Here is a 17,122-nt window from a genome sequence, read left to right on the forward strand (position 1 = left end):
GTTTTAGCAAAGAATTAAGGTGATAAAATATTTATGAATTCAAGAAATGAGTTTATAATGCATCACAATTTCTCCTTTCGGAAGAAAAAAGAACCTCACCAAAATGAGAATCGAAGTACATTATAACACAATTTGCAATGTTTGCGTAAACAAAAATAAAATAAAATACGTAATTTCTCTGATAAGTTAAAAATTTTGTTATTTTTGATTATTTTACGTCGTGCTTTGGCTACATATTATGATTTATACATCATGTAATACAACCAATAGTACAATTAGTAAAATTCCGCTAGGAAGGTGAGAGATCCTTTAGAAATACCTTAAATAACGTTTTTAAAAATATACAAGAAAATCGTGTACTATAAGAAATTTAAGCAAATAATGTGACAAAAGTAGTTATTACAGCAGCATATAATTTTACAAAAGAATATCGTTATCTTAAATAGGTAAGTAAGTACTATTAAAAATATTAACATTAGTAATAATGAATATAAATTAACTTACCTTAGAATTTTTGGTTGGCTCAAAATTGTCTCGTTTTATTGAATAAATGCATTTCTTCTTCAATTCATTGAATAAATCCATTTCTTCTTCAATTCAGGATCTCTTGGGAAGGAAAATACGTGGACACGAGGTCCACCATTATAGTTTCCTTTACATAGGGGTACACAACATTTAAACACCATACTGAAGTAATATAAGTGCCTTAAAATATAATAATACTATAAGAATAATTGACGACGATTTTAAAACACGTGCATGTGCAACGGTTATGCCACACATCGACGAATTCACACCTGCAGCTTCGTTCAGCGCTCAGCCTAAGTGCGATGACTCATAGCTTCATTCTCGCACCAGTATTCCTTCTTTGTAATCTAGGTGGCGTTGGTTAGGCAGAGTGATGTGACATTTCCACACAAGTGGCGCTATCTCTAGGAAAACCTGAAATTTTTTTAACATGTATTGTAGAGGCATTAGGTTATTTGGAAAAGCCGGAGAGATGAAAAATGAGCAACGCCTTCGTCAGGAATCGAACCTCTAGAGTACCAGAACCACTACACCACGATGGCACGCTAGAAAGGTGAGAGAAATACTTTAGAGTGTTACTAATTATGAACAGCATGTGGCACTTCCGAACAGCCTATCAGAAACGATTATTGATATGATTTTGCTTAAGCAGTATCCGCTCCTGCTGTGGGTGTTGTTATGAGTATTTTTCATGCATTATTATTCCAAAGGGGCAATTTGCCCTGAAGGACTATTAATTTCATTTTAGCATTCTGCGTTCATTCATTACAAGCGTTGTTTCACTTTTCAAATTGTTGCCGCCAAATATTATTGCCCTGTATTATAGCTAAAGAAATTGTACATTGAAGAATTTGCATAAATGTCTGTATGTTTTTCGCATTGTGATAAAACAACGGTACTTAGAGCCATCCAGTTTTGAATAACGTAATCCTCCTGCGAATATAGGCAGCTGGAAACCCAAATTTGAAATTTGGAATTTGTTTTATCATCGATTTCATATTTTGCAAAACTTTAAAGAAATTTTGATTAACAAACTCAAGGATTTCAAAGCGAGCAATGGCAACGCTGTACAGAAAAAAACATTTTTATCTTCAGCGTGCGAGAATGTGTATTAGAAATTTTAAAGATATGGTCATTTGAAAATTATTTTGCGGTATTGCTATTGAACCGAATTTTATGGTTTAAGTGCGAAGAACAAGATGTTTAATAAATAAAGGTAACACACAAAACGCTAAAAAAAAACGCCCCTTTGGACGTAATTTAAAATCTGAAACCTTTCAGGTTTTTTATTTTATTATTTTTTTCACTTCCTTTTTAGAAAATTTTCTTAAAATAAATTTTAGCCTTACTCAAACATCTGAACATGCGCAGTCTTCAACCACTATCCGAATTGGCAGTGTCGCGTTAATGATAATTCTAAAGAGTATTAAAAGTTTTCTTTGTTCGTGGGCTCAGGATTTTAATAAAGGATTTTACATTTTTGCTTGTAAGAAACAAAATTTAAATTGTAAGATTTCCAAGATGATAAATAAAATCCCTTGATAATGTAGCAGTATTTTTCTGGTATTTTCCGAAACTTAGATAAAGAGTGTGAAAGGAAATTAAAAATGCTTGCAAGACAGATTAAAGGAGGCAGGTACCTTTTAAAGCTTTAACAGATCATAAAACCGATTTTTTAAAATGTTTTTATAATTAAAATTGAATTTCTTACAAGCAAAATTCAGGCAAACAAACCCCATGTCAAAATTCGCTTTACAATTAAAGTCGTGGTACAAAAATAGTTTTAAGCTTTTGCCATTTAAAAGGCCAGACGGCTAGTTTATATTTGCATTTCGGCAAATGCTCCATATTAAACCCGCTGAACTATATACTATGGATAAAAAGCTTCTGTATATCGTTTTATACAAATGTATATTTACACATGATAGGAAAGTTAACTTATTAACATATCTGACTATATATTTATAAATAAATAAAAATAAATAATGTACTTACAGGATTTCAAGGTAATTTCATTTCGTAATTAAGATTTCACAAAAACGAGATTTTCCTGCTTGAGTGTAGGATTTTTCTAAATTGGCTGATAAAAATTTCAAGAAATTATCAATAAAAATTCCAAGAAATTTTTATTGATAATACCCCTTTACTCTGTCTGTATAAAATGGCCAGTAATTGTGCTTCTGACCTGAAACCTTTTAGAAATATAATAAAATTTGAAAACATATGAAAACAACTACACACTTTTCAGTCTTTCAATTAAATTTATGATAATTATATATGCAATGTTGTTTAAATATGCAATTATGCATACTTACAAGTTTTACAAGTACATTTTTATATTTCTTTGCCAAGAAAGAAATACGCATTTACAAGATTTTGAAGGTCTTTGAATATCTTTAAGTCAACATTTCTCGAAACTGTAATTTTCTTATTTGTGTGCCCAATTTCTCCAAAAACTATTGGTCAGAATTGGAAAAAAAAAAAAAAAAATAACAACTGTATAAACTGTAAGGGAGTTTAAAATGAGCAAATACTATGCCTCTCACATGTAAATTTTAGAAATTATCTGTTACGTTAAATTATCTATTATGTTAAAAAATAATCAGTTTTTGACTTTAGAGAAAAAAGTTATTCTTCTTAAAAAATGTTATTCTGTTATTTTTATCATAGGCCATTTTAATTGCATGTTATTATTATTATTTAAAAAAAACAGCTAAAAATAATGATTTGGTTGCACAGAATTCTGCACGCAGTACATATTACAACATTATGGATGGCAAAAAAGGTATTTTATTTTAAATATTTTATTATTTATTATTTACTATGCGGAAGAGAGGGATACCTTCGTGGAGGATTTTCTAAGTGAAACTGGCTCTTATTAACCCGTTACACATATACAGCCAGCCCATTCGTAGGATTCGATCCTGGGACTGAATTACCAGTGTTAAAGGACTTTACACCGCTCGGCCGCTGATGGGCCTATTTTAATATTTGGAATATAAAATAAAGGCAGGAAATACATTATCAAGGATTTAGAAAAAAGTATGCAACATTTCTCGCAGTTAAAGAAGTTGAGTTTTAAAAAGTGTTATATTTTTCGGATATTTTGGAAAAACCTGCCTCCTTAAGGTACTTATTATTCTTTGCATGTTGGCACGTGCATAATATAAACCTTTTGTTAAAATCTATATTTGTGCATTTCAGTAGCTTAAAATTTTATAACGCAAATCAAAGTGAGAGTCAGTATTCTAGGTTATCAAAGGATAATCAAGAAGACGGGGCTTTGTGTGGAAGTGCCACTAAACTATACAAACGTAACTGTTTGTGGGTGTATAGTTTAGTATAAATTATCCATTTAGCTATTATTGTTTCCTGTGCTGAAGTGTCCCTGCTTTTCGATTGGTAAGCAAGTATCGTTTGCGGAAGTGCCAGGAAATCAATGAAATTAAAGAAGTGTCTTAATTTCATTGATACTTTGTTACGAAAACACTTTTCACAGAAGCGATTAAATGTTCCAGATTCTGTTAGCCACATAAAAGTAAGATGGGCTAATAATCTTCTCATTTTTATGCGTCTGATTATATATGGATAAAATATTTGTATGAATCTGTAGAGTCATTAGGATATTTTGGAGCAGGAGACAATGAAGAATGTGCAATGCTCTCGTCGGGACTCGAACCTGGCCCCTTGAATACGCGCTCAGTGGGCTACCGTTACATCGCAAAGGCATGCAGAAAGGAGGGAGAAAATACCTCATATGCTCCTCCTTTTAAAGGGCGACTGAGGATTAGGTGACGCAATCACGGGTGGTTTAAAATCATCATCCACCACCTTTTAGTTCGGGCGCCACTTCATAGTCATTAGATTATTTTGATGCTGGAGACGTGAAAAATGATCAATGCCCTTGCCGGGACTCGATTGGAGTCGGGACTCGCCGGCGCGTTTGGAATTCTCCAATACGCGCAGAGTACGCTACCGTTGTTACTCCACGAAGTCATGCTGAAAGGAGGGAGAAAATACTTTATAAATGCATAAAAATGTCAGACATATAGAAATGAGAAGAGCAATGCATTTCTATGACTCACCCCGCCCACATCCTATCTATGTGATGTGAGAGTGTGAATGGAAGTAGTTTTAACTAACTACGTTGCAAATTCTGATTTTACTTTTTTTTTAAATAGAAGTTTCAGTTTTTTATGAAGTTTTTCTGTAATTGTGAGAATATTTACAGTTATTAGTCCAAAAGAGCTTTGTACCTGAAGGATTACTGCTTTCGTTTTGCATTTTGCGTTGAATCACTATACATGTTCGTTTCATTTTTCAAACTGTTGCCACCAAAAGCTAGAGTCTTGCAATATATTTGTAGAAATTAAGTAATGAAAATTCTGCTTAAACGTATGTATATTTCTCGCATTGTGATAAAACAACAGTCCGTAGAGCCATCAAATTTTGAATGATGTAATTCTACTGCGAATATGGGCATGTGGAAGCCCAAATTTGAAATTTGGAATTTGTTTTATTATCCATTTCATAGTTTGTAAAACTTTGATTAACAAACTCAACGCTTTCAAAGCGAGCAATGCAACGTTGTAAAGAAAAATGCATTTTTATCTCCAACGCGCGAGAATCTGTATCGGAAATTCGAAAGATATGCTCAATTTTTTAAAATTATTTTGCGATACTGCTCTTGAACTGAATTTTATACAAGTGCGAAGAATGTGATATTTAATAAATAAAGGTAACTGACAAAATGTTAGAAAAACGCCCCTTCGGACTTAATTTAAAATCTGAAATTCAGATTTAAAAAAAATAATAGTTTAATAGTTTATTTATTTTAATCTTAAATTAAAAATAAAAATAAAAACAATTTATTCTCACATAAAGATTCAAAACCTTCAAAATTTGAAAATCTCGATTTTTGACTAAGTCAGTTTTATGATGCAAGATTTTTAATAGTTAGTCTAGTTCTAGTTTATTGGAATAACAATTTATCAGATGAAACACGCAAGTATATTGCCAAAGTAGGCGATTGTTACTTGAAGTTGGCAACCCTCTCTACTTGAAATACGTCCACAGGTGCTTCCACCTGCAGTGCAAGGGCCATTGTTGAAATTCCCACGTAACTGCGACCGCATAGCTACGTCGTTTTAAAGAGCACCTGAGTCTTGGCCATATGAAAACATGTGGACCAAGGAAACAATTGCATTAGATACAGCACGTGTTCATTTGGAGTTTTGCTGCTACAAAAAGATGTGTTGATCCCGCCTTCCTAGCATTAAAGCGCAGATGACTGTCGTTTATCTTTCACTGTCACGAAGTTGAATTTTGGAGGCGTGACAAAACGTGGGGAGGGGAGTAGAGCAATTTGGTTTAACACCTGAAAGTGCCCCAGTGAAAGTGATATATCCAAACTCAAAAGAAGCAACTGGCTTAACTGAAATCGATAAGGAAATTTCGATGGATAAGTTTAGGAATAGGTGAAGTTATTTTCTGAATTTAGCCAATAGTGTGCTTATTCGTTATAACGCAGGTTTTTCAGGTGCAAGCGCTCGGATTCGAGATTTGACGAGTCCCAGTGGCTATAGTTTCAAGGACACGATGATTTTCGGAATATGAGAGAGTTCCACTTAACCGAAATCCCCTTCAAATGGCTTTTTCTGATTTTATGACTGGAGAAGAGGAATTTTATTGTATATTTCTAAAGAAATTTCAAATTTATGAATAATGTTACGTACAAGTAAAGTCAGTTTGATTTTCTTCAAATAGATAATTAAATAAAGTGATAAATTAAATAAATAATTAAATAGCTAAATTTTCTCGAGAAATTTATTGATAAAATTAATTATAACTAAATTCAATTTGATTTTGTTTTTTATTTTAAATTGCTTTTTGATGTCTTTATTATTTATTTTTGGAATAAAAATTATTATTATATATTTGTTTAAGCAAAAAATCCGGTTCGATTCCTGCCCATGAGGCGTTTTTCCAGTTGTAACCGGGGCCCACCAGCGGCCGAGCGGTAAAGTCGCTGAACACTGGTAGTTCGGTCCGAGGTTCGAATCCCGCGAACGGGCTGGCTGCATGGGTGTTTTCGTGATCTTCCCCATGTGTGACGTGTATACGAGCCAGTTCCCCTTAGCAAGTCCTCCACGAAGGCATCCCTCCCCTTAGGCAGATAGCCCAGTGTGCTTTGCCATAATTAAATACACACATACACCACCATTTGTAACCTGGTTGCAAACCGGCTTCTTTTAAAACATCTTCCACAAAGGCATCCCTTTCCTTAGGCAGATGACCCTCGCTTTGCGTTTTACTTTTATCTAATAAACCAGACCCTCGCATAGCAATAATATCAACCTGTTTGCCTTGAAAAAAAAGTCCTTCACGAATGCATCTCTTGTCCAAGGCAGATAGCTTATTTTGCTTTATCCAAATAAAGTTAATGCTATTTAAATAAAGAAGAGAGAGAAAAAATGTGCTGGTGGTAAAGAGTTCGCTGTTTGTTTATTTTAATATTATGTACGAAAAAATAAATGAACAAAATTTGTAAGTAAGAAATGTTCAAAATTTTTCTTTAAATTGATTAAGCTCTAAATTCTCTATAAATAAAAAGAATTTTGAATGTTTGTAATACTAAAAATTAATCTAAAACAGATTTATTATATACATATATATGTAAGAAAATAAAGATTATGAAATATGCAAGAAAAATATGTAAAAGATAAATTACAATTTAAATTAGCAGTGTAAATTAATTTCCCCTCTGTGTTCTATAAATAGTAATCTCCCTCTGTACTGCGTCATTTCGAGACTAATCCATGCCATATGCCTCTTATGTAAGAGACACACCACCACACACCAGCTCTGATGACGTAAATGGGACTAAAACCTAAACAACCAATAATAATTTTACAACAGTATTAATTATCCAATCAAAATGCATTGAGAACCGAAACTCAAATATGTGCATGCTGTTTGTGGCCGTAAGATATTTACTGAAATTAAAATGAAGATTTGATCTGCTTTGGATTTCTGTCGATAAAAATATCTGATGTGGACACCACATGATTTCCTCGCACGGCCTATTAAATTATACACATTTTTTTTCCCCTGCAACTTATTTCCCCGAATTTTATTAGAGATATATTGTTCATTTAATCAATTCAGTTCTCACTTCGCGGCAAGGTAAAAATACATAAAAGCTCAAAACAACTTTATGAAAAATTGTAAAATACTGAAAAATCTAAAACACCAAATACAATTGAAAAAACAATATTTACAATTAAAATTAGAGTTTGTAAACAAAAAGAAGCAATTCTGCCAACGGGCAGAAAGACAAATTTTCAGGGCACAAAATTTAAAGTTAACTTTTAGTCCCACTGAGCAAAAATACAATGAAGTTGGTGCACCAGCTGAATTAATTCACTATACTACTAAGAATTTCAGAACTGCCGCCACGTTAGGAATAATCGCCACTTACAATTTTAACTTCTTGAGAATTCTGCAGATATTACATGCAGATTAACTAAACGCATAAAAATCTTAACCGGAACATAAGAACAACGCAATTCAATCACTTTTAAAGCAAAAAAAAAAAAAAAAAAAAAGCCCTATTTATCAACATATAAGATTAAAAACACACAGCTTATTGATTCGGGTAATACGATTGGTATATATTGGTTCGGCAAAACACCTTTTGAATCTATTTTAAATCCATTTTACCATTCATTTGGGAAAAAAATAGTCCTTTATCTGTCCGTAGGTACAGATGTCACGCATAAACCGCTCAGATTGATTCGAGAGTGGTCAAAATGGATATTTTCGTTGAAATATGTTACCCGAAATTTTTCGCGATTTCAGTACTTCCTTTTCTTCGTACAAGGAGATTAAAATAAGGCTTTTAATCAAAAAGCCAAGAAAAAATGACATTAAATCATGGAACCCGTAAACCGTTCATCGCAAAATTGTTTCAAGCCAAACTTATTTCTTAGTTTGTTTCATTCTTTAATGGCATAGTTACATTTATACTTTCTAAGGGAAACAATAATAGTGAGCTGTGAATAAATACATCAGAAGATAACTTCAGACTAAATGTTCATTTATGCAGTGTAAGTACTAAGATCCACTTTCTGCGACAAAATTATTTAGAATTTGGTAAATACATTTCCCATCCTCCTCCATAAAGATTCCAGTAAACTGTAAGCTATAAACTTCAGGTTATAGTCTAACCCGCCAAGAAAATCACTAACATAATCATTAAAAAATGAAGAGAAAAAAAAAAAAAAAAAATCTAAAAGGTTTCAGATTTTAAATTACATCCAAAAGGATGTTTTTTAAACGTTTTGTGTGTTACCTTTATTTATTAAATATCATGTTCTTTGCACTTAAACCATAAAATTCAGTTCAATAGCAATGTCGCAAAATAATTTTAAAATGGGTATATCTTTAAAATTTCCGATACACAGTTCCGCGAGTAGAAAATAAAAAAGTTTTCCCCCCTGTAGACTGTTGCCATTGCTCGCTTTGAAATCGTTGAGTTTGTTACTCAAAAATTCGTTAAAGTTTTAGAAAATATGAATCGATAATAAAACAAATTCCAAATTTCAAATTTGGTTTTCCACATGCCCATATTCGTAGGAGGATTACGTGATTCAAAATTAGATAGCTCTATGTACCGTTGTTTTAGTATAATGCGAGAAATAGACATACATTTATGCAGATGTTTCATTATTTAATTTTTTCAAATATAATGCAGGACTCTAATATTTGGTGGCAACAGTTTGAAAAGTGAAACGGACATTAGTACTCGTAGATAGAGAAGGCCGGTTCTACGTCACAGGGATCAAGGATCCGAGGGATCCCAGAGGGTGGAGCCTCCTGAGGAGCAGAGAGGGGGGAGGAAATTTACGGAGTAGCATGGGAGGGTTGCTACGTCATCAACCACGCGGCTTAACCACATGTTTCATCCTGTTTGTGTAGTAATTCGGTTTCATGCCGGCGCTTATCTATTAACACAAATCCGCCACGAGATTGCAACATGTTAGAATTTCTAGAACATTCTATTTAGTTCAGCAATGGCCTCTAGAGGGCAGTAGTCTTACCCATAGCGCTTTCTGATTGGTTCTCGTGGATCCTGACGAAGTTATTAACCATTATTTTTAATTGATTATACTATTTGACTTAATATACAGTAGTATTTAATGAAAAAAGTTTATGTAAATTTCATGTATTTGTCAATCTATGGCATGCGAAACGTGGACGATAACACAAAGCCGTGCTTTTATCTCTTGAATCCTATTATTTGATTATTTTTGATCGTATCTATCCTCTTTCTTCATCTGACTGTGCAGCGGAAACAAGCATGAGGCTGATGGATTGCACATAGGCAATTCTGTTCCAACTTGCACAGACCTTTGTACATCGTCGATAATGAATGAATTCATAACTTTAAATTTATTTTATTTCTCTTTTAGGTTAAGATATTTTAAATCTCTCATTTCTTTATCTTACAAACATAATTTACGTAATTTTCTTTTCTTCTCGCCGTTAAATTAAATGTACTAATTTTCACAGCATATTTTTTATATACAAACATAGGATTTTCTTTTTTTTCCAGATTTTTAAGTTTTACATTCTTTTCCCTACGTTTAACTTGCAAAAGTAATAGAATATTAAAGTGAAAATATTATAAAAGTAATACGGTTTCACAATTTAATTTTTTTTTTCTCTTTATATTTTACAAAAGGTTTTTTTCCCTTCACTTTAATCTTTCCTTTCCGTGTTTTACATTTTTCACTTTATTTGTTTTACAAAAGCTGTACTTATTTTCATACAATTTTTTTCTTTTCTTTTTTTTTTTTTTTACGAACTCGGTCTTTTTTCCTATATTTTACTTCAAGAATTTTTAATTTTTCTTTTATATAAAAGTATTTTTTTAATTCTTTGAAGAATTTTCTTCTCTCATTCCTTTTTTCTTTCCTTTATTTTCCTGTTAAGGTTTTTATTAATGTTTTAAATACTTATTGATGTTACACCTCCATTTCTCGAAGCCTAATGTTACATATATATTTCTCTGTCTATGAAATTTAAGCTGGAACTTACACCCATATAATTTCCCTCTAGAGCAGGAATGGCAAACTCATAGGTACACTGGGCCAAACAAACAAGGTTTAACTTTAGGCGGGCCGAAAAAAAAAAAAAAAAAAAAAAAAAAGAACAATATTCATAGAAACGTAGATTTATTTCGAATAATACAATAATAAACACACACACACACATATATATATATATATAGAAAAGAACAAGAAAAATTTAATGTTTACGTCCTGATACTTGACATCTCTTCTCTGCTATTATCTTTCCTATTTCGGGAGAAATTTTGTTTGCAGTGATAACTTTCAACGCTGACCCAAGGTGAGCATCAATAATACGGTTTCTAATAGGAGACTTATTACCTTTCATGACTGAAAATAACTCCTCGCACCGATAAGTGCTACCAAACATGGAAATAATTTCATATGCGAATTTTCGAGTATTTTCAAACCTGGCTGGTAAATATTTGTAAAATTCAGGCACGCCCACTTCAATGAATTTTGCTTTCAAATTTGAGTTTCATTGAATCTCGATCACCTCCATTTGCATATGGCTAAGTACTGAGTCAATACTTATTGAGAAAATCGAAGAAAACAAAAAAAAAATTTGTCTTCGAGGGAACTAAAATCATTAAACCTCGTTTCAAATTCAGTTGTTAAATTTGCAATTTTTTCTGCGTATTTTTCATACGAAGAAGTATCATCTAAACTTGATTTATTTATGCTGCACGTCGGGAAGTGCGTCAAACCTTCATTTTAAAGTTGTTTTTCCCAAAGAACTAGTTGACATTTGAATGCTTTAATTATGTCAAACATGTTCGTAATGATATGATCTTTTCCTTGTAAAGATAAATTTAAATCGGTTAAGTGTTTGATTATATCAACCAAGAAAGATAAATCTTGTATCCATATTGGATCGTAAAACAAACTTACGTCTTGATTTTTCGTTTTTAAAAACTGACATATTTCTTCTTCCAAATCCCAGAAGTGTTTGAGAATCTTGGAGCAAGATAACCAACGTACCTCGGTATAGTAGGACAAACCCGAATATTCACTATCTAACTCACTTAAGAAAGCAGTGAATTGACGCTGATTTAAACCTCGAGATCTTATAAAATTTATAACTTTTTTTATATATGACAAAACATTCTCCATATTTAGTACTTTCGTGCATAGAACTTCTTGATGTATAATACTATGCATATGATGAATGTTCGAATCGTGAATTTCACTAAGTTTTTTTCTTAGTAATGCTACGAAGCCCTTGTTTTTCCCGGTCATTGATGGAGCGCCATCTGTAGCTACAGAATTTAATTTTGCCAAAGGTAGATTGTATTTCTGCAGAAGTCCAAAAACACAAGTAAATATATCTTCTCCTGTGGTAGTACCAGGCATCGGTATTAGTTCCAGTAATTCCTCAAAAATGTTAAAATTCTTGTCACAAGAACGAAGAAACACTGCTAATTGAGCTTTGCCACTAATGTCCGCGCTTTCATCACAGGCAATGGAGAAACTTTCGAAACTAGATGATTTTGCTTTGATCTGATCACTTAAATTCGCGGCTAAATCAGTAACTGTTTCCGCAACTGTATTTAAAGACAATGAAATTGATTGAAAAGCCTTCACATTTCCAGGACAAACAATTTCTCCAGCTTTCATTAGGCATTCCTTGATGAATTCACCGTCAGTAAAAGGCTTCGAATGTTTAGCTATCAACTCGGACAAGACGTAGCTTGCACGTACCGCCGTTTCACTTTATTGTAATACTTTACTAAACATGGACTGTTGCTTTTTCACTCCTAACTTGAGCTCTTTCAACTTTTCTTCTCTCGTTAATCCTTCGTAATTGTTATATTTCGATTTGTGTTGTTCGTAATGACGTTTAATAGTATATAACTTTGGTACATTAATAGTATTATTACATATCAAGCAGATTATTTTATCTTTTATTTCACAGCAAAAATATTCTAATTCCCATTTTACTTGGAATATTCTATGTTCGTCAGTGATTTTTCGTTTAATTTTACTACCACTTGGTTTTGATATAGACATACTGAATACAAAGGGCTGGAATAAACACGGTTAAAGGTAAAAAGTTAACAAAAATTTGTTCTTTCCGCAAGAGATAAATCAAAATGCTGAAATATTTCTTCAAAAATATTCTAACACTATCACAAAATGTCAAAAATTTAGCAAAAATCAATTCAAAACAGAGAAACTAATTCTATCTCACAGCGAAATCGCTACAAATCAATCACAGCATTAAGTAAACAAACAGTTCGCTAGAACTACATCTACTACTGAGATGAGTTGTTTGTTCTCGGCTTTTATAAGCTTTATAATTAATTTCTCGAATATACTGGAAACATCTATAAATATCTGGATTTTTGTGGATGGCAACAGCAATTACCAGATATTTATTTATTAGGTATTAAATGCACGCGCTGTTCTATTTTTAACCTTCCAACGCGGCTGTCTTTTCAAAAATCGTCTGCGTTGCTAAGGCAACATGAAGCAAATCTAATTACAATTCTAAATAAAAAAAACTAAATAAATAAATAACTATGAAATCCGTAACAATAGGAATTAAGTAATAATTAATAATAAAGCAAAGTGCCTGCACATGCATGCACCAATATATCGTACAAAACTGTGATTGGAAAACTGAGACCATGAGTTCGGCCACATTCGGCTATCGGGGGATGCGTACAAGTTCTGAGTGCAAGTGTTCCCCAAAAGCCGAAGGTAGCTGAACGCAAGCTACTCATACGCATTTGTAATTTAAGTAGCTCGCTGTGAAATTATCGAATAAATTATCGTTAATTACTTAGCAGTAAACATTTAATTTTTTTCTTCGTCGATAGGTTATTTTATTATTATATATTATTATTTGCCGATATATTGGCCGGGCGGCAAAAATATTTGTTGTGGGCCGCATGCTGCCCGCGGGCCACGAGTTTGACATCCTTGCTCTAGAGGCTTTCATGTATAATATTTTCTGTAAATTTAAACCAATAAGTACCATGTTCCTTCCATATAGCTTACTTAGCATGTTATATTTCTTATTATTTTTTTTACGCTACTAATACTTAAGATATACAAAACTTTCTCTCCTAATGTATTATACCATACTACTAACACTTAACAGGTGATATTTCGAACTTTCTCTTCTAACGTATTATACTAACTTTTCGAAACACTATACAAAAGCGTCGCGGGTTCTCTTTTACACATCTCATTTTTGTTCAAAGGATTCACGAAATGTGTCAAACAAATATAAATGTTTAACTTTCTATTTTCCATTTCGACATTTTGCCTTACATTTCAATTTTATCATGTTTTTAAAACATATCCCTGTTAAAATCTGTGTTTCTTTTTTTTTTTTTTTTTTTTTTTTTTTTTTCTAAAAGTAAATACAGACTTATACGGATTTTTTAAAGATCTACTGACTGTGAATTAAACCTTCTAAATCAGAAATAATAAATTTTCACAACATAAAATCTACTTGAACTAATATATGGACATCTCTAGCCAGTTCAGTTCAAATACATACGAATCAATACGAAATTTCTTATTATTGTCTACCCCAGTTTAATATGTACGAACAGCATTTCATTTCCTATTATTTTACACTATAGACATTTACATGAATATATTCAGAACACTCCTTTTTATCGAACAGGTGGTTTCAGATATATAACAAACACAGATTGACTCTTTGAAATATATTACAAAAATATCTTGGATTTTCTTGTACACATTGTAATTAAATCACCGAACATACGTTAAATTTTGATTTCTATCATGTGAAAACTTCACCCGGATCCTTAAAGGGTTCCCAACATTTACGGAAGACCTTCATAAACACTGCTATATTTGAACTTAACACAGCCATAATTTTTTAACAAGCTGCAGAATTTTTAACTACAGAGAAGAATATGCACATTGTAATGTAATATTTTAAATTCACTAGAGAGCATATGGTATGGTATTGTATAAAACATCTAAAAAGGAAGGATGTCTACAATACACATGGAATTAATGTTCAGTCACGGAAGTGAAACCTTGTCATCTTTTTCTCTACTTAGAATATAAAAATTTCTCAGCTCGAAATATTTTTTCAAAGAGCATGATCATTGTTTTTACAAGTCTAGAAGCTTTTTAATATATTCTTTCTAACTTAAGATATGCATTTCAAATTGACAGACACTGAACTCTTACAGCTTTTTGAGAAGGATTTTTAAGTTATGAGATAAAGCAAATAAAATCCTGTACAACAGGAAATATTGTCATGAATTCCTAATAATCCAACTTAACTTTAATATATTTAATTTAACTGAAGATACGCATTTGAAACTGACATTACTTTACTTTACTTAAAGTTCTTACATATCTTTAAGTACTTCTAATAATTAATTTTTCACAGATATCAAAAACATTTTGCATAAATATCATACAGGACATATACTATTGACATGAACTCCATATCATGGGCCCAACGTTGATAACTTAAACGAAATTTTAATACATTTTAGTATGAGTTAATTTAAAAAAGAAAAATTCCAATTCAAGTATTGAAAGAGAAATGCTTCACAAATTTCAGATAAAATAGTAACGGAATGAACCTAACTGAAAATAGCGGAAAAGCATGCAAAGGACTAGGAAAAGACGCATTCGTGCAAGACATTCTAAAACCCTATTTAGCACATGCGCTGCATTTTTCATTTTTCAGATTAAGCAAACATTCAAGATAATACCTATATATACATAGATATTATTTACACTACCTGGTAATGGGTTATGGGTTATTCAATTACGGCCAAACACAGAAGGGCTATCTGCCTAAAGGGAGGGATGCCTTCGTGGAGGACGTTCTAAGGAAAACTGGCTCGTATACACGTTACACATGGGGAAAACCACGAAAATGCTCATGCATAAACTCCGTTCGCGGGAATCGAACCTCGGGCCGAACTACCAGTGTTCAGCCTCTTTACCGCTCGGCCGCTTGTGAGCCTACCTGGTAATGTAATTTATTAGAACAGTCGCAGACGTATAGGAGAGGTATGCAATATCCACGAAAGAACTTCCTCCCAAGCCAAAGAGCAATAGTGAAATATAACATGTAAGAAAGGGGGGAATGTCAGATTTCCAACAAACTTAGTATCTGAGTATGGAAAATATGAAAAAGAAATGAATATTTTTTCTGAAAATGTTCCGAAGGGGATAAGAACCTTAACCAGTTTCAGGAATAGAGCATGAAAAATAATGAAGTATTTTTAATCTTATTTTTGTCAATTTTACATATATTTATACTAAAATATTCTGTTTGAAGACTATATTCTCCAGATAAATCAGAATGATTTCGTTTTCTGAAGATTCAGGTTCAGAAATATTACAACTGAAAAGCAAAAAGGTTAGAGCGAGAACGAAGTATACCATAACCAATAAAAAATATTTTTCCTCCTAAAAAAAATAAAGTGAAACTTTTCGACCTAAAATAATCTGAATGAATTTTTCTCGACTTTTTAAAATCAAAGTGTAACATTTTCCCCTTACATTTTGAATTTAACATGGGTTTTCCCATAGACAAAATAAAAGTGGAGATTTTTCTCCCTAAAAAAATTAAAGTGAAAATTTTTCGACCTAAACAATTCTAAATAAATTTTTTTCGACTTTTTAAAATAAAAGTGTAACTTTTGCCCCTTACATTTTGAATTTAACATGGACAGTCTGTTAACCCAGCTCATGCAGACTTGGAATATTTTCTCTATGTCACCACGATAACTGGCTTGTATTGTTATAGATTTTCTCGTGAAGTCTATTTCTTTCTTAAAAGAAGTTTATATAGTAATTTTATTAGAAATATGCTCAAGAAAATACCTCACCTTCATAAGAAACATCAGCGCATTGATTTAAATTAGTATTAAAATAAGAATCATTGTTTTGTAAATATGTTTCTCTGTGACTCAAAAGTTTCCTCTTTATCATATTCGAAATGAATAATTAACCGTACATAACTAATATATTGTATTGATGAACCAGAGTTATATTTTCACTTACTACATTATTTCAAGTGAACGTGAATATTGCATATTTTAATAAAATCTCAAAAGCTGAAATGAGTGATTCATTAACTAATTTATGCTTTCTGACTTCATTCTACTGAAACGAAAACATTCATAACTTATTGCGAAGAAATATTTATACATGTTATACTTTTCGATTAATTTTCGTACCACTCTATTTATCTTTGAAAATTTGTTTTTCAGTCCAGTGCTAATATATTTTCGTTCTCTCAATGCATTGCGTATGTGACAAAAACTTAGTTTATAAACTTTGTTTTACTTAACACCTTGTATTGCATTGCTGAACCGGGATCATGCTTTCATTTTTATTACATACCATGCAAATATTAAAAAAAAAAAAAAAAAAAAAACTCATACTGCTACCTTCTGTTAGCACAATTTTAACCAGCATTCCGAGCCTTATTTAGTAACCTACTT

Source organism: Stegodyphus dumicola, chromosome 1, assembly GCF_044657685.1.
Source record: "Stegodyphus dumicola isolate Sdum_Otavi_A_Nest chromosome 1, ASM4465768v1".
NCBI classification, from domain to species: domain Eukaryota; kingdom Metazoa; phylum Arthropoda; class Arachnida; order Araneae; family Eresidae; genus Stegodyphus; species Stegodyphus dumicola.